Genomic DNA, 22,633 nt, shown 5'->3' with positions numbered 1-22,633 from the left:
CACCTTCAGTCTGCTGCTGGACAGCCAGCAGCAGCAGCAGCAGGAGAGGTATGTAATCAGGAGCCCTCCTGCTAAGGGTAGACAGCTGCTCGTTCCACCCCACCCCCCGCCTTAATTGGTTCTCCTCCCTTCCAACGGTGTTGAGGCGGGTGGGAACAGCAGGGGGTGAAGGTGCTGTGTTTAAAGAGGTGGAGTTATGCAGATCTAAAACGCGTGGATTGCAGCAGCAGCAAGCCGAAAAGTGCAGGCATGTAAGGGATCTAGAGGTTGACAACATGTCTTCTTAACGGGAGTCCAGGAGCTCATCTCCACAAATGGACTTTTCAGGATCCTTGGGTGGCTCCGTAGTTTGAAACCAATTCTGGTTATCGCTTCTCGGCCTTTTGGCTAAGATCAAGTGTAGTATCTTTCGAAAAGGCGGTTTTGGATGTTGGCCGCCCTAGTAGATTGATACATTATGCACACTGGGGTTTAGGCGCTTGTTAGTACGCCAGGTGGCTAATATAGTCATCTGGTGGAAAGCATGGCCCCCCAGGATCGACGCCATTGGGCCGGGGAAGATCGAAAGCCCGAAGTGTGAAGTGCCCCAGGAGTGGTGACCCTGGGGTGCCTTAACTCACTGGGATTGGGAACCCCACTTGAGTTTATGGCACATTTGCACAAGCACTTCAAATTTTCTTTCTTCGCACACACCCTTATTCCGGGCCTTCTGGCCTTAGGATGGGGAATTTTTCAATTCCCGGTCGAAGGTCCGGGCAGTATTATACTGTGAAACCTTCACTATTTATTTAATTTCTTTGTCACTGTGTGTCCACTTATTCACGTGTGTCACGTCCTACTAGGATTTTGTCGGGATGCGGTTCCCTTACGGGTTCCTCTCTTGGCAGGTCTAGGGGGGGAGTGTGTGGCCATCAGGTTCCGCTCCCCCCTGAACCCCCCTTGCTCTCCTCTTTCGGGAGGAGAGCGTTGTTGGCTCCCCTCTTCCGGGAGGGGAGCACAGTCTTTGGCTCCCAGTGCCTTGCTCGGGTGAGAACTCGGGCAGGTGCTGGGGGTAAGATTGGGTCGCCTCTGGCTTCGGCTGGAGGTGGCTTTTTGTCCCTGTTCCTCGCTGTGGCCTTTTGGCTCGGAGGGACGGGGAATGGTTTGGGGGACCCTTCTCCTTTTGGAGAGGGTTTCAAGAAGACCAGCATCCTAGTGCACTTTTTTTGTGGCACTTGTCACTTTTTTAAGCGCACTCGGGTTTTGTACACGAATTCGGGCTTTCGAAAAAAAAAAAAAATCTGTTCTTATCAGTTTAATATCTGATACGTCCCCTATCTGGGGACCATATATTAAATGGATTTTTAGAACAGGGAGATGGAAAAAGAGCTTGCTCTGTCCACTCCACGCATTGACCTGGTATTGCAGTATCTCCAGGACCGGTGCACCCCTTCTTTAATGCAGTTTCTAAAATCAGAAAGAATTGAATTCAATGTTTTTTGTTCATTTTGCTTGTTTGTCGGATTTTGGGATGGACTCTTTGGCTTTGCTTTTCTTCTCCTCATTGGATTTTTCATGTTCAAAGTTGCAGAAGCCAGATTACAAGCTCATTTTGGTTCAACTTCAGCAACTGTGCATTGCATTGCCATGTAATGTGATGCAATGCTATCTTTCTAGCTCTCCCTTTTTACTTCCTTTTGGATAAACAGACATATTAGGCAAGCATTTTGGAGCTTTCACCTAAATAACTACAGGTGGTGAGATAAGCTGCACAATATAATTGACCTTTCAGTATATTGTTGCACACACACCATCTATTTAGCAAATGCCCTTGTTATCAACAGCAGCCTTTTAAACTCACCTGAGCTAACAGGTATGTGCGCTGGTTACTCTGCTGCGCTTAAAATTTCTTTTTTGGTTTGCTACAATGCCTTTTCTGAAACGTTGTCTCCTTCTGCTGGAACACTGACTTCTTTCATTTAATGCCTGCAGACTATAAAAGAGAACCCAACCCAAAAAGTTTGGTTGATTAGTCTGTGGCATTCTGTTAAACTGTTGCTTATGGCGGTCTCTGTGAGCTTCTCAGCGACATTCAGCCAGCCAGGTATCCTGCCTGCAGTAGATGGAATGTGGCAATGGAACGCTGGCTGCGCGTGTCATAATAGGCTCTGAGCCTTTATATACCTGTGCACAGCAGCAGCCACCTTCAGTCTGCTGCTGGACAGCCAGCAGCAGCAGCAGCAGGAGAGGTATGTAATCAGGAGCCCTCCTGCTAAGGGTAGACAGCTGCTCGTTCCACCCCACCCCCCGCCTTAATTGGTTCTCCTCCCTTCCAACGGTGTTGAGGCGGGTGGGAACAGCAGGAGGTGAAGGTGCTGTGTTTAAAGAGGTGGAGTTATGCAGATCTAAAACGCGTGGATTGCAGCAGCAGCAAGCCGAAAAGTGCAGGCATGTAAGGGATCTAGAGGTTGACAACATGTCTTCTTAACGGGAGTCCAGGAGCTCATCTCCACAAATGGACTTTTCAGGATCCTTGGGTGGCTCCGTAGTTTGAAACCAATTCTGGTTATCGCTTCTCGGCCTTTTGGCTAAGATCAAGTGTAGTATCTGTTCTTATCAGTTTAATATCTGATACGTCCCCTATCTGGGGACCATATATTAAATGGATTTTTAGAACAGGGAGATGGAAAAAGAGCTTGCTCTGTCCACTCCACGCATTGACCTGGTATTGCAGTATCTCCAGGACCGGTGCACCCCTTCTTTAATGCAGTTTCTAAAATCAGAAAGAATTGAATTCAATGTTTTTTGTTCATTTTGCTTGTTTGTCGGATTTTGGGATGGACTCTTTGGCTTTGCTTTTCTTCTCCTCATTGGATTTTTCATGTTCAAAGTTGCAGAAGCCAGATTACAAGCTCATTTTGGTTCAACTTCAGCAACTGTGCATTGCATTGCCATGTAATGTGATGCAATGCTATCTTTCTAGCTCTCCCTTTTTACTTCCTTTTGGATAAACAGACATATTAGGCAAGCATTTTGGAGCTTTCACCTAAATAACTACAGGTGGTGAGATAAGCTGCACAATATAATTGACCTTTCAGTATATTGTTGCACACACACCATCTATTTAGCAAATGCCCTTGTTATCAACAGCAGCCTTTTAAACTCACCTGAGCTAACAGGTATGTGCGCTGGTTACTCTGCTGCGCTTAAAATTTCTTTTTTGGTTTGCTACAATGCCTTTTCTGAAACGTTGTCTCCTTCTGCTGGAACACTGACTTCTTTCATTTAATGCCTGCAGACTATAAAAGAGAACCCAACCCAAAAAGTTTGGTTGATTAGTCTGTGGCATTCTGTTAAACTGTTGCTTATGGCGGTCTCTGTGAGCTTTTCAGCGACATTCAGCCAGCCAGGTATCCTGCCTGCAGTAGATGGAATGTGGCAATGGAACGCTGGCTGCGCGTGTCATAATAGGCTCTGAGCCTTTATATACCTGTGCACAGCAGCAGCCACCTTCAGTCTGCTGCTGGACAGCCAGCAGCAGCAGCAGCAGGAGAGGTATGTAATCAGGAGCCCTCCTGCTAAGGGTAGACAGCTGCTCGTTCCACCCCACCCCCCGCCTTAATTGGTTCTCCTCCCTTCCAACGGTGTTGAGGCGGGTGGGAACAGCAGGGGGTGAAGGTGCTGTGTTTAAAGAGGTGGAGTTATGCAGATCTAAAACGCGTGGATTGCAGCAGCAGCAAGCCGAAAAGTGCAGGCATGTAAGGGATCTAGAGGTTGACAACATGTCTTCTTAACGGGAGTCCAGGAGCTCATCTCCACAAATGGACTTTTCAGGATCCTTGGGTGGCTCCGTAGTTTGAAACCAATTCTGGTTATCGCTTCTCGGCCTTTTGGCTAAGATCAAGTGTAGTATCTGTTCTTATCAGTTTAATATCTGATACGTCCCCTATCTGGGGACCATATATTAAATGGATTTTTAGAACAGGGAGATGGAAAAAGAGCTTGCTCTGTCCACTCCACGCATTGACCTGGTATTGCAGTATCTCCAGGACCGGTGCACCCCTTCTTTAATGCAGTTTCTAAAATCAGAAAGAATTGAATTCAATGTTTTTTGTTCATTTTGCTTGTTTGTCGGATTTTGGGATGGACTCTTTGGCTTTGCTTTTCTTCTCCTCATTGGATTTTTCATGTTCAAAGTTGCAGAAGCCAGATTACAAGCTCATTTTGGTTCAACTTCAGCAACTGTGCATTGCATTGCCATGTAATGTGATGCAATGCTATCTTTCTAGCTCTCCCTTTTTACTTCCTTTTGGATAAACAGACATATTAGGCAAGCATTTTGGAGCTTTCACCTAAATAACTACAGGTGGTGAGATAAGCTGCACAATATAATTGACCTTTCAGTATATTGTTGCACACACACCATCTATTTAGCAAATGCCCTTGTTATCAACAGCAGCCTTTTAAACTCACCTGAGCTAACAGGTATGTGCGCTGGTTACTCTGCTGCGCTTAAAATTTCTTTTTTGGTTTGCTACAATGCCTTTTCTGAAACGTTGTCTCCTTCTGCTGGAACACTGACTTCTTTCATTTAATGCCTGCAGACTATAAAAGAGAACCCAACCCAAAAAGTTTGGTTGATTAGTCTGTGGCATTCTGTTAAACTGTTGCTTATGGCGGTCTCTGTGAGCTTCTCAGCGACATTCAGCCAGCCAGGTATCCTGCCTGCAGTAGATGGAATGTGGCAATGGAACGCTGGCTGCGCGTGTCATAATAGGCTCTGAGCCTTTATATACCTGTGCACAGCAGCAGCCACCTTCAGTCTGCTGCTGGACAGCCAGCAGCAGCAGCAGCAGGAGAGGTATGTAATCAGGAGCCCTCCTGCTAAGGGTAGACAGCTGCTCGTTCCACCCCACCCCCCGCCTTAATTGGTTCTCCTCCCTTCCAACGGTGTTGAGGCGGGTGGGAACAGCAGGGGGTGAAGGTGCTGTGTTTAAAGAGGTGGAGTTATGCAGATCTAAAACGCGTGGATTGCAGCAGCAGCAAGCCGAAAAGTGCAGGCATGTAAGGGATCTAGAGGTTGACAACATGTCTTCTTAACGGGAGTCCAGGAGCTCATCTCCACAAATGGACTTTTCAGGATCCTTGGGTGGCTCCGTAGTTTGAAACCAATTCTGGTTATCGCTTCTCGGCCTTTTGGCTACGATCAAGTGCTTTATTGCAGGAGATTGTGGTTGAAGGGCACTCGGGTACCCCTCTCCTTGGCCTGGCAGGATCGTCCACTTTGGTGGACTTAACCTGCTTGCTGCTATTAGGGAGAGGGCTTAGTCCCAGGGTAACGAGTTGCGATCCCCCAGCTTCCAGGTGTTTTTCGCTGCAAGAACACTGGGAGCGCAGATTGCAAGCGGCTGCAATTTGCAACCTTGTTGCCTTTTTCCATGGAGGTTGACCCTAACCTCGTGCCTCTTTATGCGAGGCTAAAAAACTCTATCCGAGTTCACTTCACGGCGGGTGGCTCGGATATGAGGAAATTAGGGTATGTAGTCCAGGACGTGCTCAGGAACCTTCTTGGCGTACAAAGGAATGAAATTCTCTCCATCCAGGATTATCCCAGAAGAGGTGACTATGACATCACATTCACCGGAGAAGGTATTTTTAGAGATGTACTAGAAAAGTTAAAAAAAGTTGAAAATAGTCCTGTTTTGAAAGGGATACAAATTGTTGAGCACGTCCTGGATGAAGTAAGACTGGATATTGTAAAAATATTTTCGCCCTTTGTTTCTGCTCCAGAAGTAATGTCATTTCTAGCAATTTATTTTAAAAGTGTTAAATGTATTGGGAAGATATTAAACGAATATAACATATGGACATCTAAGTGGAAATTCCTTGTGAAGTGTACAAGAGATCCAAATACACCAGGTGGTATACGGCTCCCCCCTGCCCGTTTCAAAATTGGGCAAACAAATGGGGATTTCTTCTTTTCTGGGATGCCAGTATATTGCAGAAATTGTGGGCGCTATGGTCATTCAAAAGAAAACTGTCATGTATCATGTAGAAATTGTGCTAGTGAAGAACATGAGACAAAAGAATGCCCTAAGGAAAAGAAATGCAGTTTTTGCCAGACTCCAGGTCACTTTTATTTTTCTTGCCCTCACAGATTTCGGGAAGATGAGCAAAAGGGGAAGTCCAAGACGTCCGACCAAGGACCAAAAGATCAGACCACCCCTCAGGAGGAGGAACAACAACCTGGAGCCTCTGGAGACAATAAGGGCGTACCAAATAGTGAAGTGTCTCCAGAGTCTATGACAGGTAAAATACCAAATCCCAAAACCTGGCTGCAGGACCTGCGGGAGTCCAAAAGGAGGGCTGAGAAGGAGCAGAAGGGCACTACTGGTAAGGTCAAAAGGGACCGGCAAAAGGCCGACACAGAAGCCCATGCCCAGTCTGGGTCTCCTAGTGCTGAGGGCGCTGAGTGGATAAAGGTGGGTCCTAAGAAAAAGAAAAAGGGTGGTTCGGAGGAGGCAGCAGGAGGTGAACAGATGGACACTTCTCCAGAAGGGGACGTGGACGCTGGACCCTCAGGGGTTTCGGTCTCCGCTGCTACAGGTGGGGACCGGGATCTTGCTGCCTCTGAAGAGTCAGAGGCTCTGCCTTGTGCGCAACCTCCTCCTTTAGGACGACCTTCTACAGGTCAAACAGGGGCGTCGGAACCCCTCGGGGACCCACCTGATGAGGAACTGCATGGCCAGCCAATGGAGACCCAGCGGGTTCTGCCAGCCAGCCCTCCGAGCTATGCCAGTGTAGCGTCGGGTTTATATAAATGTGGTAATCTTTCCTCCTCTACGGAGACTCTCGTGACGATAATATCAGATGAGGAGGGAGGCGCAAGCCCAGTGGTCTGATCAGGTTCATCGGACAGGAAAATCCGTTGCTCTTAGTTACCTAAGTAAAATTTCTACATTTTCTAATGATGGCTGAACTCAAAGGTATTTCCCTCAACGTGAGAGGCATAAAATCTAACACGAGAAGAACTGCTCTTTTTAATTTTTTTACGTGTTTTACTGCATCTGTATTTTTTCTGCAAGAATGTAATATCCCACATGAAATGTCATATCAAAAATATAAAGATGAGTGGAAGTGTGGGCCATCTGTCTGGTCCGGATCGAATGCTGCAGGATCAGCGGGTGTAGCCATACTTTTTAAAGGGAACGTTTTAATTGATTTTATTCAGGAAATTTTACCAGGTCGTATTTTATTAGTGAAAGCTTTTATTGATGGTATTAGATGGCAGTTTTTAAATTTTTATGGATCCCCAGAGAAAAATGAAAGAGCCGAAATGCTTGATCTTTTACCATTATTTATTAATAACTCTGAACCTTTTATCTTAGCAGGGGATTTTAATTTTGTTTTTAAAAGGTGAAAACCGGCGCTCCAGCTCTGTAAGCAGGAACTACGATAAAACCTCAGGTATGCTACATGATATAGTCAAAGATGCTAAATTGATAGACATATATAAAGAGTGTCATAGTGACAGCACAGAGGACGCCGGTTTCACTTGGAGCAATGCTAATTGTAGCTCTAGGATTGATTTTATTTTTGGTTCAGATAAAACAATACCTGCCAAATGTGAAGTTTTAACTAATATATTTTCAGACCATAAACTTTTATCCTTTACCATAAAAGTAAATGACAACAAAAAATGTGGTAAGAAAAGCTGGAAAATGAACGTATCCCTTTTAACCGACCCGCAGATTTTATCAGATTTTATTGAGTTTTATAGGAAATGTAGAAAAGGGAAAAAAACAAATGAGACTATGAGTGTATGGTGGGATAGAATGAAAGTAAAAATAAAAGACTTTTTTATTAAAAAGAGTATATGTAAAGCCAAAGAAAAATATGAAGAATATAGAATTTTAAATACCCGCCTACAAACATTGTTTAAGCTCAGAGACAATGGGATAGATGTACAAGTTGATATTTCAAACTTAAAAGAAGAGATTTCAAAATGGCTAGAACAAAAAGGAAAAGAGATAATTTTTCGTTCTAGAGTACAACATATAGAAGAAAATGAAAAGTGTTCCAGATATTTTTTTAGGAAAAATAAAAAAGAAAAAGTGATAATTGACCATATAGATGGTGAGAATAATATAAAAAATATGCTGGGTAAAGTTGAGGTTTTTTTTTCTAATCTTTTTAATGGAAAAAATATAGATAATAAATTAATGGATGATTCGCTGCAAGGACTAACAGCTGTTTTAGATCCCGCATCCCAAGAGTTTTTATCCCAAGTTTTAACGGAACAAGAAGTGTTAAAAACTATTAAAAGTTTTAAAACTGGAAAGGTCCCTGGTCCTGATGGCATCCCAATAGAATTTTATGTATGTTTTTATGATATTTTAAAAGATGATTTGTTTTATTTGTTTACTGAGGTTTTTAATAATAAGGTTTTATTAAATTCCTGGAAGAAAGGTTAAGTCTCCCTCCTATACAAAAAAGGCGATAAATCAAAATTAGAAAACTGGAGACCAATAACACTTTTAAATTGTGACTATAAAATAATGGCTAAAATTTGTGCAAATCGTCTAAAAGAAGTCATCAGCAAAGTTATTCATTCTAATCAAGTGTGTGGGGTGCCGGGGCGCAGTATATGGGACAATCTGAATTTAGTGAAAGACTGTATTGAGGATGTGAAAGACAGAAAGGGGAAAATGGCGATTTTATCTATTGATTTTGAAAAAGCATTTGACCGTGTCTCACACTTTTATCTTTTTAAAGTTTTAGAGAAAATGGGCATACCAGAAGGGTTTTTACTATCGCTTAAAGCATTTTACAAGGATTGTACAAGTAAGATTTTAGTGAATGGTTTTAAGACACAAGAGGTATTTTTACGGTCAGGGGTGAAACAGGGATGCCCTCTGTCCCCCCTACTGTTTATCTGTGCACTGGAACCAATGTTATGTGCAATACGCCAAAATAAACAGATATGCGGTGTCCCTCTGCCTGGAAGCGGTGGTTTGGGGGCCAAGGTTGTAGGCTACATGGATGACGTGGCGGTCTTGTGTACAGATGCACCATCACTTACGGCCACTCTCCATCAAGTGCAATCCTTTTGCCTAGCTTCTGGTTTTAAAATCAATTTTAATAAGTGTAACATTTTAAGTGTTGGGGGATGATTTTACGTGATGTACCAATTAATGTCTCCGAATCCATTTCCATTTTAGGTATATCATTCACTGAAAATAATGATGGTTATAATAGTTGGGAAACAGTTACACAGAAAGTAAATACGAAAATATGTATGTGGAACATGAGGAGACTTACAATGGAGGGTAAAGTATTGGTTTTAAAGATGGTGATTTTACCTCTTTTATTGTATCTTAGCATGGTTTTCCCCCCGCCTGTTAATGTTTTAAAAAAGATAACCAAAACCTGTTTTACCTTCTTTTGGAACTCAAAAATGGAAAAGCTGAAAAGAGAAATCGTGATGAAATCAAAAGTAAAAGGTGGTAAAGATTTTCCAGATTTTAATAGGTTTCTTTTAATCCATCTGTTCGTTTACTGTTTTAATGCCCTTTTTAAGAATCACTATTGGTCCTTTTTTATGCGTTTTAATACAGGATTTTTTATGAGAAAGTTTGGATGGTATGAAGTTAATATATCTGTGCCCCATGCTTTTAATTTGTCGACGCATTATGAGATTTTAAGGAAAATAGTGTCCGATTTTAATTTAGGGACTAAGAAAATAGAGGAATTAAGAAATAGTAAGAAACTAATTAAAGAAATACGTAAAAGTGAGGAAATATGTAATGTTGACAGATATGATGATGACAAATCTATGTCTATCTGGAAAATGATTAACGTTTTTTATCTTTTTAATGAACAGAGAGATCTGGCTTGGAGTTGCATGCACCGCTGTCTTCCTTGCCGGGCATTCCAATACAGAAGAGGATTTGTGAGGTCTGCCATCTGCCCAAGAGCCGGATGCCAAGACGAGGAAACGGTGGAACATCTATTATGGACATGTAATTTTGCAAAGGATTTCTGGAGAAGACTGCTCCCCCTACTGGAAAGGGTGGCAGACCTCAAGGACTTTACATATAAAACTGTGCTATACGGACTTATGGAATGCCCCACAATGGACCAGTACACAATGGCTTGGAAGACAGTGAACTGCGCCAAGTCATCTCTCTGGAAAGCGCGCAACATTGCTATTTTTAAACAAGATGTTTTATCAGTGAATGATGTTTTAAGTTTATGTTTATGTGAAATGTATACTTATTATTTAATTGACAAAAAGAAGAATGTACATATTTCCAAAAAATGGCTTGTTGACCAATGGAACCTAATTATTTAAAATCTTTGTATTTTTTTGTTTTGTAAATTTCATTTGTCTTTTAACGTTTGGTATTTGTGTAATTATGCTTGTAATTTGTTAAAGTTTTAATAAACGGTTTTATCCCTCTGCAGGGGATAGCCAAATTAAAAAAAAAAAAAAAATCTGTTCTTATCAGTTTAATATCTGATACGTCCCCTATCTGGGGACCATATATTAAATGGATTTTTAGAACAGGGAAATGGAAAAAGAGCTTGCTCTGTCCACTCCACGCATTGACCTGGTATTGCAGTATCTCCAGGACCGGTGCACCCCTTCTTTAATGCAGTTTCTAAAATCAGAAAGAATTGAATTCAATGTTTTTTGTTCATTTTGCTTGTTTGTCGGATTTTGGGATGGACTCTTTGGCTTTGCTTTTCTTCTCCTCATTGGATTTTTCATGTTCAAAGTTGCAGAAGCCAGATTACAAGCTCATTTTGGTTCAACTTCAGCAACTGTGCATTGCATTGCCATGTAATGTGATGCAATGCTATCTTTCTAGCTCTCCCTTTTTACTTCCTTTTGGATAAACAGACATATTAGGCAAGCATTTTGGAGCTTTCACCTAAATAACTACAGGTGGTGAGATAAGCTGCACAATATAATTGACCTTTCAGTATATTGTTGCACACACACCATCTATTTAGCAAATGCCCTTGTTATCAACAGCAGCCTTTTAAACTCACCTGAGCTAACAGGTATGTGCGCTGGTTACTCTGCTGCGCTTAAAATTTCTTTTTTGGTTTGCTACAATGCCTTTTCTGAAACGTTGTCTCCTTCTGCTGGAACACTGACTTCTTTCATTTAATGCCTGCAGACTATAAAAGAGAACCCAACCCAAAAAGTTTGGTTGATTAGTCTGTGGCATTCTGTTAAACTGTTGCTTATGGCGGTCTCTGTGAGCTTCTCAGCGACATTCAGCCAGCCAGGTATCCTGCCTGCAGTAGATGGAATGTGGCAATGGAACGCTGGCTGCGCGTGTCATAATAGGCTCTGAGCCTTTATATACCTGTGCACAGCAGCAGCCACCTTCAGTCTGCTGCTGGACAGCCAGCAGCAGCAGCAGCAGGAGAGGTATGTAATCAGGAGCCCTCCTGCTAAGGGTAGACAGCTGCTCGTTCCACCCCACCCCCCGCCTTAATTGGTTCTCCTCCCTTCCAACGGTGTTGAGGCGGGTGGGAACAGCAGGGGGTGAAGGTGCTGTGTTTAAAGAGGTGGAGTTATGCAGATCTAAAACGCGTGGATTGCAGCAGCAGCAAGCCGAAAAGTGCAGGCATGTAAGGGATCTAGAGGTTGACAACATGTCTTCTTAATGGGAGTCCAGGAGCTCATCTCCACAAATGGACTTTTCAGGATCCTTGGGTGGCTCCGTAGTTTGAAACCAATTCTGGTTATCGCTTCTCGGCCTTTTGGCTAAGATCAAGTGTAGTATCTGTTCTTATCAGTTTAATATCTGATACGTCCCCTATCTGGGGACCATATATTAAATGGATTTTTAGAACAGGGAGATGGAAAAAGAGCTTGCTCTGTCCACTCCACGCATTGACCTGGTATTGCAGTATCTCCAGGACCGGTGCACCCCTTCTTTAATGCAGTTTCTAAAATCAGAAAGAATTGAATTCAATGTTTTTTGTTCATTTTGCTTGTTTGTCGGATTTTGGGATGGACTCTTTGGCTTTGCTTTTCTTCTCCTCATTGGATTTTTCATGTTCAAAGTTGCAGAAGCCAGATTACAAGCTCATTTTGGTTCAACTTCAGCAACTGTGCATTGCATTGCCATGTAATGTGATGCAATGCTATCTTTCTAGCTCTCCCTTTTTACTTCCTTTTGGATAAACAGACATATTAGGCAAGCATTTTGGAGCTTTCACCTAAATAACTACAGGTGGTGAGATAAGCTGCACAATATAATTGACCTTTCAGTATATTGTTGCACACACACCATCTATTTAGCAAATGCCCTTGTTATCAACAGCAGCCTTTTAAACTCACCTGAGCTAACAGGTATGTGCGCTGGTTACTCTGCTGCGCTTAAAATTTCTTTTTTGGTTTGCTACAATGCCTTTTCTGAAACGTTGTCTCCTTCTGCTGGAACACTGACTTCTTTCATTTAATGCCTGCAGACTATAAAAGAGAACCCAACCCAAAAAGTTTGGTTGATTAGTCTGTGGCATTCTGTTAAACTGTTGCTTATGGCGGTCTCTGTGAGCTTCTCAGCGACATTCAGCCAGCCAGGTATCCTGCCTGCAGTAGATGGAATGTGGCAATGGAACGCTGGCTGCGCGTGTCATAATAGGCTCTGAGCCTTTATATACCTGTGCACAGCAGCAGCCACCTTCAGTCTGCTGCTGGACAGCCAGCAGCAGCAGCAGCAGGAGAGGTATGTAATCAGGAGCCCTCCTGCTAAGGGTAGACAGCTGCTCGTTCCACCCCACCCCCCGCCTTAATTGGTTCTCCTCCCTTCCAACGGTGTTGAGGCGGGTGGGAACAGCAGGGGGTGAAGGTGCTGTGTTTAAAGAGGTGGAGTTATGCAGATCTAAAACGCGTGGATTGCAGCAGCAGCAAGCCGAAAAGTGCAGGCATGTAAGGGATCTAGAGGTTGACAACATGTCTTCTTAACGGGAGTCCAGGAGCTCATCTCCACAAATGGACTTTTCAGGATCCTTGGGTGGCTCCGTAGTTTGAAACCAATTCTGGTTATCGCTTCTCGGCCTTTTGGCTAAGATCAAGTGTAGTATCTGTTCTTATCAGTTTAATATCTGATACGTCCCCTATCTGGGGACCATATATTAAATGGATTTTTAGAACAGGGAGATGGAAAAAGAGCTTGCTCTGTCCACTCCACGCATTGACCTGGTATTGCAGTATCTCCAGGACCGGTGCACCCCTTCTTTAATGCAGTTTCTAAAATCAGAAAGAATTGAATTCAATGTTTTTTGTTCATTTTGCTTGTTTGTCGGATTTTGGGATGGACTCTTTGGCTTTGCTTTTCTTCTCCTCATTGGATTTTTCATGTTCAAAGTTGCAGAAGCCAGATTACAAGCTCATTTTGGTTCAACTTCAGCAACTGTGCATTGCATTGCCATGTAATGTGATGCAATGCTATCTTTCTAGCTCTCCCTTTTTACTTCCTTTTGGATAAACAGACATATTAGGCAAGCATTTTGGAGCTTTCACCTAAATAACTACAGGTGGTGAGATAAGCTGCACAATATAATTGACCTTTCAGTATATTGTTGCACACACACCATCTATTTAGCAAATGCCCTTGTTATCAACAGCAGCCTTTTAAACTCACCTGAGCTAACAGGTATGTGCGCTGGTTACTCTGCTGCGCTTAAAATTTCTTTTTTGGTTTGCTACAATGCCTTTTCTGAAACGTTGTCTCCTTCTGCTGGAACACTGACTTCTTTCATTTAATGCCTGCAGACTATAAAAGAGAACCCAACCCAAAAAGTTTGGTTGATTAGTCTGTGGCATTCTGTTAAACTGTTGCTTATGGCGGTCTCTGTGAGCTTCTCAGCGACATTCAGCCAGCCAGGTATCCTGCCTGCAGTAGATGGAATGTGGCAATGGAACGCTGGCTGCGCGTGTCATAATAGGCTCTGAGCCTTTATATACCTGTGCACAGCAGCAGCCACCTTCAGTCTGCTGCTGGACAGCCAGCAGCAGCAGCAGCAGGAGAGGTATGTAATCAGGAGCCCTCCTGCTAAGGGTAGACAGCTGCTCGTTCCACCCCACCCCCCGCCTTAATTGGTTCTCCTCCCTTCCAACGGTGTTGAGGCGGGTGGGAACAGCAGGGGGTGAAGGTGCTGTGTTTAAAGAGGTGGAGTTATGCAGATCTAAAACGCGTGGATTGCAGCAGCAGCAAGCCGAAAAGTGCAGGCATGTAAGGGATCTAGAGGTTGACAACATGTCTTCTTAACGGGAGTCCAGGAGCTCATCTCCACAAATGGACTTTTCAGGATCCTTGGGTGGCTCCGTAGTTTGAAACCAATTCTGGTTATCGCTTCTCGGCCTTTTGGCTAAGATCAAGTGTAGTATCTGTTCTTATCAGTTTAATATCTGATACGTCCCCTATCTGGGGACCATATATTAAATGGATTTTTAGAACAGGGAGATGGAAAAAGAGCTTGCTCTGTCCACTCCACGCATTGACCTGGTATTGCAGTATCTCCAGGACCGGTGCACCCCTTCTTTAATGCAGTTTCTAAAATCAGAAAGAATTGAATTCAATGTTTTTTGTTCATTTTGCTTGTTTGTCGGATTTTGGGATGGACTCTTTGGCTTTGCTTTTCTTCTCCTCATTGGATTTTTCATGTTCAAAGTTGCAGAAGCCAGATTACAAGCTCATTTTGGTTCAACTTCAGCAACTGTGCATTGCATTGCCATGTAATGTGATGCAATGCTATCTTTCTAGCTCTCCCTTTTTACTTCCTTTTGGATAAACAGACATATTAGGCAAGCATTTTGGAGCTTTCACCTAAATAACTACAGGTGGTGAGATAAGCTGCACAATATAATTGACCTTTCAGTATATTGTTGCACACACACCATCTATTTAGCAAATGCCCTTGTTATCAACAGCAGCCTTTTAAACTCACCTGAGCTAACAGGTATGTGCGCTGGTTACTCTGCTGCGCTTAAAATTTCTTTTTTGGTTTGCTACAATGCCTTTTCTGAAACGTTGTCTCCTTCTGCTGGAACACTGACTTCTTTCATTTAATGCCTGCAGACTATAAAAGAGAACCCAACCCAAAAAGTTTGGTTGATTAGTCTGTGGCATTCTGTTAAACTGTTGCTTATGGCGGTCTCTGTGAGCTTCTCAGCGACATTCAGCCAGCCAGGTATCCTGCCTGCAGTAGATGGAATGTGGCAATGGAACGCTGGCTGCGCGTGTCATAATAGGCTCTGAGCCTTTATATACCTGTGCACAGCAGCAGCCACCTTCAGTCTGCTGCTGGACAGCCAGCAGCAGCAGCAGCAGGAGAGGTATGTAATCAGGAGCCCTCCTGCTAAGGGTAGACAGCTGCTCGTTCCACCCCACCCCCCGCCTTAATTGGTTCTCCTCCCTTCCAACGGTGTTGAGGCGGGTGGGAACAGCAGGGGGTGAAGGTGCTGTGTTTAAAGAGGTGGAGTTATGCAGATCTAAAACGCGTGGATTGCAGCAGCAGCAAGCCGAAAAGTGCAGGCATGTAAGGGATCTAGAGGTTGACAACATGTCTTCTTAACGGGAGTCCAGGAGCTCATCTCCACAAATGGACTTTTCAGGATCCTTGGGTGGCTCCGTAGTTTGAAACCAATTCTGGTTATCGCTTCTCGGCCTTTTGGCTAAGATCAAGTGTAGTATCTGTTCTTATCAGTTTAATATCTGATACGTCCCCTATCTGGGGACCATATATTAAATGGATTTTTAGAACAGGGAGATGGAAAAAGAGCTTGCTCTGTCCACTCCACGCATTGACCTGGTATTGCAGTATCTCCAGGACCGGTGCACCCCTTCTTTAATGCAGTTTCTAAAATCAGAAAGAATTGAATTCAATGTTTTTTGTTCATTTTGCTTGTTTGTCGGATTTTGGGATGGACTCTTTGGCTTTGCTTTTCTTCTCCTCATTGGATTTTTCATGTTCAAAGTTGCAGAAGCCAGATTACAAGCTCATTTTGGTTCAACTTCAGCAACTGTGCATTGCATTGCCATGTAATGTGATGCAATGCTATCTTTCTAGCTCTCCCTTTTTACTTCCTTTTGGATAAACAGACATATTAGGCAAGCATTTTGGAGCTTTCACCTAAATAACTACAGGTGGTGAGATAAGCTGCACAATATAATTGACCTTTCAGTATATTGTTGCACACACACCATCTATTTAGCAAATGCCCTTGTTATCAACAGCAGCCTTTTAAACTCACCTGAGCTAACAGGTATGTGCGCTGGTTACTCTGCTGCGCTTAAAATTTCTTTTTTGGTTTGCTACAATGCCTTTTCTGAAACGTTGTCTCCTTCTGCTGGAACACTGACTTCTTTCATTTAATGCCTGCAGACTATAAAAGAGAACCCAACCCAAAAAGTTTGGTTGATTAGTCTGTGGCATTCTGTTAAACTGTTGCTTATGGCGGTCTCTGTGAGCTTCTCAGCGACATTCAGCCAGCCAGGTATCCTGCCTGCAGTAGATGGAATGTGGCAATGGAACGCTGGCTGCGCGTGTCATAATAGGCTCTGAGCCTTTATATACCTGTGCACAGCAGCAGCCACCTTCAGTCTGCTGCTGGACAGCCAGCAGCAGCAGCAGCAGGAGAGGTATGTAATCAGGAGCCCTCCTGCTAAGGGTAGACAGCTGCTCGTTCCACCCCACCCCCCGCCTTAATTGGTTCTCCTCCCTTCCAACGGTGTTGAGGCGGGTGGGAACAGCAGGGGGTGAAGGTGCTGTGTTTAAAGAGGTGGAGTTATGCAGATCTAAAACGCGTGGATTGCAGCAGCAGCAAGCCGAAAAGTGCAGGCATGTAAGGGATCTAGAGGTTGACAACATGTCTTCTTAACGGGAGTCCAGGAGCTCATCTCCACAAATGGACTTTTCAGGATCCTTGGGTGGCTCCGTAGTTTGAAACCAATTCTGGTTATCGCTTCTCGGCCTTTTGGCTAAGATCAAGTGTAGTATCTGTTCTTATCAGTTTAATATCTGATACGTCCCCTATCTGGGGACCATATATTAAATGGATTTTTAGAACAGGGAGATGGAAAAAGAGCTTGCTCTGTCCACTCCACGCATTGACCTGGTATTGCAGTATCTCCAGGACCGGTGCACCCCTTCTTTAATGCAGTTTCTAAAATCAGAAAGAATTGAATTCAATGTTTTTTGTTCATTTTGCTTGTTTGTCGGATTTTGGGATGGACTCTTTGGCTTTGCTTTTCTTCTCCTCATTGGATTTTTCATGTTCAAAGTTGCAGAAGCCAGATTACAAGCTCATTTTGGTTCAACTTCAGCAACTGTGCATTGCATTGCCATGTAATGTGATGCAATGCTATCTTTCTAGCTCTCCCTTTTTACTTCCTTTTGGATAAACAGACATATTAGGCAAGCATTTTGGAGCTTTCACCTAAATAACTACAGGTGGTGAGATAAGCTGCACAATATAATTGACCTTTCAGTATATTGTTGCACACACACCATCTATTTAGCAAATGCCCTTGTTATCAACAGCAGCCTTTTAAACTCACCTGAGCTAACAGGTATGTGCGCTGGTTACTCTGCTGCGCTTAAAATTTCTTTTTTGGTTTGCTACAATGCCTTTTCTGAAACGTTGTCTCCTTCTGCTGGAACACTGACTTCTTTCATTTAATGCCTGCAGACTATAAAAGAGAACCCAACCCAAAAAGTTTGGTTGATTAGTCTGTGGCATTCTGTTAAACTGTTGCTTATGGCGGTCTCTGTGAGCTTCTCAGCGACATTCAGCCAGCCAGGTATCCTGCCTGCAGTAGATGGAATGTGGCAATGGAACGCTGGCTGCGCGTGTCATAATAGGCTCTGAGCCTTTATATACCTGTGCACAGCAGCAGCCACCTTCAGTCTGCTGCTGGACAGCCAGCAGCAGCAGCAGCAGGAGAGGTATGTAATCAGGAGCCCTCCTGCTAAGGGTAGACAGCTGCTCGTTCCACCCCACCCCCCGCCTTAATTGGTTCTCCTCCCTTCCAACGGTGTTGAGGCGGGTGGGAACAGCAGGGGGTGAAGGTGCTGTGTTTAAAGAGGTGGAGTTATGCAGATCTAAAACGCGTGGATTGCAGCAGCAGCAAGCCGAAAAGTGCAGGCATGTAAGGGATCTAGAGGTTGACAACATGTCTTCTTAACGGGAGTCCAGGAGCTCATCTCCACAAATGGACTTTTCAGGATCCTTGGGTGGCTCCGTAGTTTGAAACCAATTCTGGTTATCGCTTCTCGGCCTTTTGGCTAAGATCAAGTGTAGTATCTGTTCTTATCAGTTTAATATCTGATACGTCCCCTATCTGGGGACCATATATTAAATGGATTTTTAGAACAGGGAGATGGAAAAAGAGCTTGCTCTGTCCACTCCACGCATTGACCTGGTATTGCAGTATCTCCAGGACCGGTGCACCCCTTCTTTAATGCAGTTTCTAAAATCAGAAAGAATTGAATTCAATGTTTTTTGTTCATTTTGCTTGTTTGTCGGATTTTGGGATGGACTCTTTGGCTTTGCTTTTCTTCTCCTCATTGGATTTTTCATGTTCAAAGTTGCAGAAGCCAGATTACAAGCTCATTTTGGTTCAACTTCAGCAACTGTGCATTGCATTGCCATGTAATGTGATGCAATGCTATCTTTCTAGCTCTCCCTTTTTACTTCCTTTTGGATAAACAGACATATTAGGCAAGCATTTTGGAGCTTTCACCTAAATAACTACAGGTGGTGAGATAAGCTGCACAATATAATTGACCTTTCAGTATATTGTTGCACACACACCATCTATTTAGCAAATGCCCTTGTTATCAACAGCAGCCTTTTAAACTCACCTGAGCTAACAGGTATGTGCGCTGGTTACTCTGCTGCGCTTAAAATTTCTTTTTTGGTTTGCTACAATGCCTTTTCTGAAACGTTGTCTCCTTCTGCTGGAACACTGACTTCTTTCATTTAATGCCTGCAGACTATAAAAGAGAACCCAACCCAAAAAGTTTGGTTGATTAGTCTGTGGCATTCTGTTAAACTGTTGCTTATGGCGGTCTCTGTGAGCTTCTCAGCGACATTCAGCCAGCCAGGTATCCTGCCTGCAGTAGATGGAATGTGGCAATGGAACGCTGGCTGCGCGTGTCATAATAGGCTCTGAGCCTTTATATACCTGTGCACAGCAGCAGCCACCTTCAGTCTGCTGCTGGACAGCCAGCAGCAGCAGCAGCAGGAGAGGTATGTAATCAGGAGCCCTCCTGCTAAGGGTAGACAGCTGCTCGTTCCACCCCACCCCCCGCCTTAATTGGTTCTCCTCCCTTCCAACGGTGTTGAGGCGGGTGGGAACAGCAGGGGGTGAAGGTGCTGTGTTTAAAGAGGTGGAGTTATGCAGATCTAAAACGCGTGGATTGCAGCAGCAGCAAGCCGAAAAGTGCAGGCATGTAAGGGATCTAGAGGTTGACAACATGTCTTCTTAACGGGAGTCCAGGAGCTCATCTCCACAAATGGACTTTTCAGGATCCTTGGGTGGCTCCGTAGTTTGAAACCAATTCTGGTTATCGCTTCTCGGCCTTTTGGCTAAGATCAAGTGTAGTATCTGTTCTTATCAGTTTAATATCTGATACGTCCCCTATCTGGGGACCATATATTAAATGGATTTTTAGAACAGGGAGATGGAAAAAGAGCTTGCTCTGTCCACTCCACGCATTGACCTGGTATTGCAGTATCTCCAGGACCGGTGCACCCCTTCTTTAATGCAGTTTCTAAAATCAGAAAGAATTGAATTCAATGTTTTTTGTTCATTTTGCTTGTTTGTCGGATTTTGGGATGGACTCTTTGGCTTTGCTTTTCTTCTCCTCATTGGATTTTTCATGTTCAAAGTTGCAGAAGCCAGATTACAAGCTCATTTTGGTTCAACTTCAGCAACTGTGCATTGCATTGCCATGTAATGTGATGCAATGCTATCTTTCTAGCTCTCCCTTTTTACTTCCTTTTGGATAAACAGACATATTAGGCAAGCATTTTGGAGCTTTCACCTAAATAACTACAGGTGGTGAGATAAGCTGCACAATATAATTGACCTTTCAGTATATTGTTGCACACACACCATCTATTTAGCAAATGCCCTTGTTATCAACAGCAGCCTTTTAAACTCACCTGAGCTAACAGGTATGTGCGCTGGTTACTCTGCTGCGCTTAAAATTTCTTTTTTGGTTTGCTACAATGCCTTTTCTGAAACGTTGTCTCCTTCTGCTGGAACACTGACTTCTTTCATTTAATGCCTGCAGACTATAAAAGAGAACCCAACCCAAAAAGTTTGGTTGATTAGTCTGTGGCATTCTGTTAAACTGTTGCTTATGGCGGTCTCTGTGAGCTTCTCAGCGACATTCAGCCAGCCAGGTATCCTGCCTGCAGTAGATGGAATGTGGCAATGGAACGCTGGCTGCGCGTGTCATAATAGGCTCTGAGCCTTTATATACCTGTGCACAGCAGCAGCCACCTTCAGTCTGCTGCTGGACAGCCAGCAGCAGCAGCAGCAGGAGAGGTATGTAATCAGGAGCCCTCCTGCTAAGGGTAGACAGCTGCTCGTTCCACCCCACCCCCCGCCTTAATTGGTTCTCCTCCCTTCCAACGGTGTTGAGGCGGGTGGGAACAGCAGGGGGTGAAGGTGCTGTGTTTAAAGAGGTGGAGTTATGCAGATCTAAAACGCGTGGATTGCAGCAGCAGCAAGCCGAAAAGTGCAGGCATGTAAGGGATCTAGAGGTTGACAACATGTCTTCTTAACGGGAGTCCAGGAGCTCATCTCCACAAATGGACTTTTCAGGATCCTTGGGTGGCTCCGTAGTTTGAAACCAATTCTGGTTATCGCTTCTCGGCCTTTTGGCTAAGATCAAGTGTAGTATCTGTTCTTTTAAGAACACAAGAGCTACGATCTACACTTGACGAGAGCGATCGAACTCGGAAGGAGAAGAGCTTCGGAGTCCAGCTGACATCGGAGAAGGAAGGCGGATATCGGTGGGAGGAAGAAGCTCTAAAGAATCCAGAAGAAGACGAAGACTCGGAGAAGAATCGGGCTGTCCTGTGGAATCTTCGAGGAAGAAAATCATCGAGACAAAGACCTTTCGGGGAATTTGTCCAGAACACGACGGGAGAAGAATCTGCATAGCTCCACCCATTCCGGGAAGAGTTCCAGATCCAGCTCCAAGAAGTAACTGCAGGAGGAAAGCCATGGCAAGCGCTGCGAGGAAGGCCGAAAAGAAGAGCCTGGAGCAGGGGACAGCCAGGAGGGCCCAGCCAGGAGCCGATTCTGACCCCAAGGACTCTGCCTCCACGACTGGCCAGCAGAAGGGACCCCAGAAGCCCCGCCACGAAGCTCCAGCCCTGGAGCCATGGATGCGGCAGACGGTGGCCCTGAAGCTGAAGGAAGTGGATGGGAGGGTGCCGGACATGTCCTCGGACGTGTTCTGCCAGAAGATGCTGCTGGATCGAGGCTTCTCCAGGTCGGACACCCTCAGCATCCAGACCTTCTTGACGGGGATCTTCTTCGTCACCTTCGCCACTGTGAACACCTGCAGGAGGTTCTGGGAAATGGTAAGCGCAAAAGGACCGGATAATTCTTTCTCTGCCTTTACAGGTAGCTGCCCTATCCAGAGGGACGAAAGGAGGATCACGGTCTCCATGCGCAACCCGCACACCCCAGGCCAAGACATCTGTACCTTCCTGAGACGCTTCTGTTTGGTTGTGAAGGAACCCTCTCACATCCTGAATGGACTCGGCTTCTGGACAGGTAAGTGGTCGGTGACCGTTAGACTTCACAGCGTACTCAGACGGACTTCGGCACCTGCCCCCGACATCCTCCCTGGGCAACTCCTACGGCCTCATCTATTACCCGGACATGCCGCGGAACTGCAGGAGATGCGGCAAGAACGGCCACGAGATGAAGGACTGCAAGGAGGATGCCTGCAGGATTTGTCGAGTGACGGGACACAGCTCGAAGGACTGCCCGAAGAAGACATCCTGCAACCTGTGTGGGCTGGCGGCTCATCTGTACAAGGATTGCCCCAAGCGTGAGAGATCCTGGGCATCGGTGGTTGCGACGACCCCAGCTACGGAGGACAAGGCCCCGACGACCAGGCCTGTGAAGGTCAAGGACGCGACGACCAAGGCCCCAGCGGCCAAGGCCGAGACGACCAAGGCCAAAGCGGTCAAGGAGTCGGTGGCCAAAGCCCCAGCGACGGTCCCAGCAGCTCCGAAGCAGAAGAAAAAGTCAAAGGAGGGTAAGAGTTCTGTCACCCCTCTCTCGATCCCTCCCCCTGCCACCCCCGTCCAATTCCCCCCCACCCCGGCCACCCCTGCTGAGGATTCCACTTTCTCTTCCTCCTTCCCCTACTCCTCAGCAGGTGTCCTTTCCCCTGCCCCGGCAGCCACTCTCCCTCCCCAGACCATGGTAGCGGTGGAATTAACCTTTCCTCCACCCGCCGCTATCTATTCCGAGGAGGATTTTCCCCTTCTTGTCTCCCCAGTTCCAACCCGGGGAAAGAGGAAGGTGGAGGACAGCCCTGCTACTGAATCCTCCAAAAAGAAGATTCTGGATTTCGTAGGCGAAAAGGA

At 44.8% G+C, this 22,633-nt stretch overlaps 11 non-coding genes and 2 pseudogenes across 11 annotated transcripts; all 13 read left to right on the top strand.

Annotated features, from left to right (window-relative positions):
* The first annotated feature begins 367 nt into the window (after positions 1–367).
* LOC141234786 (U2 spliceosomal RNA) lies at positions 368–459 on the top strand (annotated as a pseudogene).
* Positions 460–1,248: 789 nt separating this feature from the next.
* Positions 1,249–1,432, top strand: LOC141234762 (U2 spliceosomal RNA). The gene has a single exon (XR_012300662.1). It is a non-coding gene; the product is annotated as a U2 spliceosomal RNA (small nuclear RNA).
* A 1,115-nt stretch (positions 1,433–2,547) lies between these two features.
* LOC141234781 (U2 spliceosomal RNA) lies at positions 2,548–2,738 on the top strand. The gene has a single exon (XR_012300670.1). It is a non-coding gene; the product is annotated as a U2 spliceosomal RNA (small nuclear RNA).
* Positions 2,739–3,853: 1,115 nt separating this feature from the next.
* On the top strand, positions 3,854–4,044 carry LOC141234769 (U2 spliceosomal RNA). The gene has a single exon (XR_012300667.1). It is a non-coding gene; the product is annotated as a U2 spliceosomal RNA (small nuclear RNA).
* Positions 4,045–10,434: 6,390 nt separating this feature from the next.
* Positions 10,435–10,629, top strand: LOC141234772 (U2 spliceosomal RNA). Its single transcript, XR_012300669.1, has one exon. It is a non-coding gene; the product is annotated as a U2 spliceosomal RNA (small nuclear RNA).
* Positions 10,630–11,744: 1,115 nt separating this feature from the next.
* Positions 11,745–11,935, top strand: LOC141234758 (U2 spliceosomal RNA). Its single transcript, XR_012300660.1, has one exon. It is a non-coding gene; the product is annotated as a U2 spliceosomal RNA (small nuclear RNA).
* Positions 11,936–13,050: 1,115 nt separating this feature from the next.
* On the top strand, positions 13,051–13,241 carry LOC141234747 (U2 spliceosomal RNA). The gene has a single exon (XR_012300649.1). It is a non-coding gene; the product is annotated as a U2 spliceosomal RNA (small nuclear RNA).
* Positions 13,242–14,356: 1,115 nt separating this feature from the next.
* On the top strand, positions 14,357–14,547 carry LOC141234735 (U2 spliceosomal RNA). The gene has a single exon (XR_012300638.1). It is a non-coding gene; the product is annotated as a U2 spliceosomal RNA (small nuclear RNA).
* Positions 14,548–15,662: 1,115 nt separating this feature from the next.
* On the top strand, positions 15,663–15,853 carry LOC141234723 (U2 spliceosomal RNA). The gene has a single exon (XR_012300627.1). It is a non-coding gene; the product is annotated as a U2 spliceosomal RNA (small nuclear RNA).
* A 1,115-nt stretch (positions 15,854–16,968) lies between these two features.
* On the top strand, positions 16,969–17,159 carry LOC141234711 (U2 spliceosomal RNA). Its single transcript, XR_012300616.1, has one exon. It is a non-coding gene; the product is annotated as a U2 spliceosomal RNA (small nuclear RNA).
* Positions 17,160–18,274: 1,115 nt separating this feature from the next.
* On the top strand, positions 18,275–18,465 carry LOC141234700 (U2 spliceosomal RNA). The gene has a single exon (XR_012300605.1). It is a non-coding gene; the product is annotated as a U2 spliceosomal RNA (small nuclear RNA).
* Positions 18,466–19,580: 1,115 nt separating this feature from the next.
* On the top strand, positions 19,581–19,771 carry LOC141234688 (U2 spliceosomal RNA). Its single transcript, XR_012300594.1, has one exon. It is a non-coding gene; the product is annotated as a U2 spliceosomal RNA (small nuclear RNA).
* A 1,115-nt stretch (positions 19,772–20,886) lies between these two features.
* On the top strand, positions 20,887–20,964 carry LOC141234775 (U2 spliceosomal RNA; annotated as a pseudogene).
* The last annotated feature ends 1,669 nt before the right edge of the window (positions 20,965–22,633 follow it).

The sequence above is a fragment of the Phyllobates terribilis genome, unplaced genomic scaffold (assembly GCF_046119375.1).
Source record: "Phyllobates terribilis strain yellow unplaced genomic scaffold, ASM4611937v1 Scaffold_639__1_contigs__length_902095, whole genome shotgun sequence".
Classification (NCBI taxonomy): Eukaryota; Metazoa; Chordata; class Amphibia; order Anura; family Dendrobatidae; genus Phyllobates; species Phyllobates terribilis.
Note: the sequence above shows the minus strand (reverse complement) of the source record. Positions and strands in the feature narration are given on the sequence as shown.